This window comes from Thamnophis elegans, chromosome 2 (assembly GCF_009769535.1).
Source record: "Thamnophis elegans isolate rThaEle1 chromosome 2, rThaEle1.pri, whole genome shotgun sequence".
Taxonomy (NCBI): Eukaryota; Metazoa; Chordata; class Lepidosauria; order Squamata; family Colubridae; genus Thamnophis; species Thamnophis elegans.
Genome location: NC_045542.1, coordinates 160,396,004 through 160,399,869, shown reverse-complemented (window position 1 = coordinate 160,399,869; position 3,866 = coordinate 160,396,004). Strand labels below are relative to the sequence as shown.

The window sequence follows — 3,866 nt, the reverse complement described above, 5'->3', positions numbered from 1 at the left end:
AACTAATAAACTAATATAAAATAAAACAATAAATAAATAAACTAAACTAAACTAAACTAAAATAATAACTAAACTAAACTATAAAATAAAAATAAATTAAATTGAAATAAAATAAACTAATAAACTAATAAACTAAACTAAACTAAACTAAACTAAACTAAACTAAACTAAACTAAACTAAACTAAACTAAACTAAACTAAACTAAACTAAACTAAACTAAACTAAACTAAACTAAACTAAACTAAACTAAACTAAACATAAGTTGAAATGAAATAAACTAATAAACTAAACAAAAATAGAAGGGCTGTTTCTGCCCGGTTTCGAACCGGGGACCTTTCGCGTGTGAGGCGAACGTGATAACCACTACACTACAGAAACGCCGGCGCGAGTGGTCCCCTCTTTTCGGGCTTCCCATTCCTGCGTCTGCGCGTTGATACAGTCGCCGCGTCAGCTGCGATCAGCCTGGGAAATGCCCGCAGACATTGGGACGCAGGTTCCCTGACTGAAACGAGGAAAGTCTCCGGCTCCCTGTGGAATAATCCTCCGAGGAAGAAGTGCTGGGTTGTCATGCGCAGGGGACCCGCCGTGAACCCCTTAAAAAAATAAGATGCAAGATGCAAAGCGTGCAGTTTTGCTGGGCGGGGCAGGGAGGGCGCGAGAAGTTTGGATAAGCAGTTGTGCAAGATAACTTGGGCAGGGGGTTGGACTAGATTAACAGTGTTTTTCAACCTTTTTTGTGCAAAGGCACACTTTTTTCATGGAAAAAATCACGAGGCACACCACCATTAGAAAATGTTAAAAAAAATTAACTCTGTGCCTATATTGACTATATATAAAGTAATTCTCCCACGGCACACCTTACACTATGTCACGGCACACTAGTGTGCCACGGCACAGTGGTTGAAAAACACTGGACTAGAAGACCTCCAAGGTCCCTTCCAGCCCTATCGCTGGTTCTATGGGGGGAGCAGCTGCTAGATCTGGGAATGCCGTGCGAGGACCATCCAAGAAAAGGATGGATGCCTTTACGTATTTATTCCTGCATTTAACTGACGTAGTTTTATCTTTATTTGTAAAAATAATCTGTATTTCTATTCATTTCATTTACATTGGTTTTTATCTTATTTACATGTTTTGATTTATATCAATGCATTTTATTTTATAAAAGTATAGGTGTAATTTATACCGATGTAGATGCAAGGTATTTATTGAATTTGTATGTTTTATTTATTTATGCAAGCTATTTATCTATTTGCATTTTTATAAACGCAATTCATATTTTATTAAAAGTTAGGCTTAGGCAGGAAACCCCATACCATTTCAGATAAATGGTTGTCCAATCTCTTCTCACCAAGTTCTGGTGGCAAGCTGTTCCACTGATTAATTGTTCTCACTGTTAGAAAGTTTCTCCTTAATTCCAGGTTGCTTCTCTCCTTGATTAGTTTCCACCCATTGCTTTATGTCTTTACCTTCTAGGGTTTTGGATAATAGGCCGTCACCCCCTGTTGGAAGCGCTGCCCCATAGAAAAATGATGGGTTTATTTTTGAGAATGACCCTGGAGATCTTGAAGCAAAGTTTGGGCAGCTATTTGTCTGAAATGGAGGATTCCTGAACTGGACAGGAGGTTAGTCTAGACTTCCAAGATACCTTCCAACTCTTATGATTTTCACTCCATTTCTCCAACCTAACAATCAATCAGAATAAAACTGGAAGGAACCTTGGAGGGCATCTAGACTAACCTCCTGCTCAAGCAGGAGACCCTATACCATTTCAATTAAATGGCTGTCCAATCTCTTCTTAAAAACCTCCAGTGATGAAGCACCCACAACTTCTGAGGGCAAAGCTGTTCCACTGGTTAATTGTCCTCACTGTTCGGAAGTTTCTCAATTCAAGGTTGCTTCTCTCCTTGATTAGTTTCCATCCGTTGTTTCTTCTTCCTGCCCTCTGGTGCTTTGGAGAATAATTCGACAACTCCCACTCTTTGTGGCAGCCCCTCAAATATTGGAACACTGCTGTCATGATCCCCTCTAGTCCTTCGTTTCTCTGGCCAGACCCAATTCCTGCAACTATTCTTCATGTTTTCATTTCCGGGCCCTTTAATGTATGATTAGTGTACATTTAAAATGACAATAAAGTTTTCATTCTATTCTATATAAACAAGTTTTCAGAGGGTTTGGAATTCAGCTCAACCCTTTGCCATCCCTGGCTGAATGGTAGTGGGCTGGTGTGGTGGTATTGTATGCTTCATGTTTTTACTTTTTCTTCGCATCTTTGCATTTTTGAGAGACTCTCTACTTGAGAGACCGCCTGCTGCCAATTACCTCCCACAGACCCATTAGATCTCACAGGGTTGGCCTCCTCCGGGTGCCATCTGCCAGCCAATGCCATCTGGCTATTACCCGGGGGAGGGCCTTCTCTGTGGCAGCTCCGGCCCTCTGGAATGAACTCCCCACAGGGATTCACACCTCTCTCCAGGCCTTCCGAAAAGCCGTCAAAACCTGGCTTTGTCGGCAGGCCTGGGGGTGATGAGTTCCCTCCCCTCTCGACATGTATGGTTGTGCGACTGTTGCCTACTTTTATTATTTGTCTTTTGTCTTTTATGTTCCCCCTTTTTTCCCCTTTGAATTGTTCGCCGCCCTGAGTCCTCCCGGAGAAGGGCGGCATACAAATAATAAAATACCAATACCAATACCAATTTTTATTTTCTACTAGACCTTCTGTTGTATTTGTAAGCTGCAGAGACTCTTCTAAACTGCAGCGGGGTAAAAAAAAATCTAATGAATAAATAAACTCACCCAGTTAACACCAAGGGGAGAAGATCCAATGATGGATTTAATTTCCAAAGCCAGCAGCTTACCATGAACCACTGGCTTCTTCACTTGGGAAGAGCCAAAAAGAAGGTCCTCCATACTGAATGAAAGTCCAAGACAGTTTAGGGATGCATCCACATTAAAAGGACACACACACACACCCCAAATAGGGTAAGAATTGTTTCACAACTAATACAGGTCATCTTTGACTTACAACCACAATAGGAACTTGATAAACCAAACATGGTTTAAGCAACAAATAGCTGTGAATGACAACTAGGTGTCCACAACCAGGTGTCGGGCCGCAGCGCATTAGGAACTGGGTCTGCAAAAGCAGTGGGTAAGCACATGTGTGCGAAGCTGCTTTTTTGCAAGAAGCGCACGGACACACAAAACCAGCCCCTCCCTCCTCGCCTCTGCTGCCAGTCCACATTGCTGGAAAGGCCGGGGACGACTGCTCTAAGGCACATTCGGGTCTTTTTTGTGGTGTGAAGACACCACAAAAGGCATTCTTTGGATCCAAATAGTACATCTTTGACATATGAGTGTTCTGTCCGATGAGTGTTCCCAAGAGCATGAAGCAGACTCCTTGTCCCGACAAAAAACCCCTTGTATTAATTGACTGTGAATTCTGCTCATTCACATCCAGCAAAGTCTTTCAAGGGAGGATTTACAGTCACAGACCTTATCCTTGGAGAGCTGCCAGGCCGATATCTGCAAAACTTGGCAAGTCACAAACTAATTAAGTGAACTAATGGTCTCCTGCAAACTCCACTCCCCTTTTGCTCCTCTTTTATTTCCTCTGGGAGGGGCCATTCATCGTCCACCTGTGGCCCTACTCCCAAGTCAACCCGTTCTTTAGCTGTTTCCTTCGTCTGGCAGCTCTGCACATATGCACACAGGGAATAGGCTCCAGCTGTTCATCTGCCTCACTGATGTCTGACTCTGAAGGCAGCTGATAACTGTCAGACAGCTCTGGCCCCCTCTCTGCTTCCTCCTCAGAGCCTTCCCCAGACTCCAGGACTGGCCCATTTTCCTCCCCAACCTCCTCACT

General features: G+C 43.0%; 1 non-coding gene across 1 annotated transcript; it reads right to left on the bottom strand.

Moving 5' to 3' along the window:
- Nucleotides 1-306: 306 nt before the first annotated feature.
- On the bottom strand, nucleotides 307-379 carry TRNAV-CAC. The gene has a single exon. It is a non-coding gene; the product is annotated as a tRNA-Val (tRNA).
- Nucleotides 380-3,866: the final 3,487 nt, after the last annotated feature.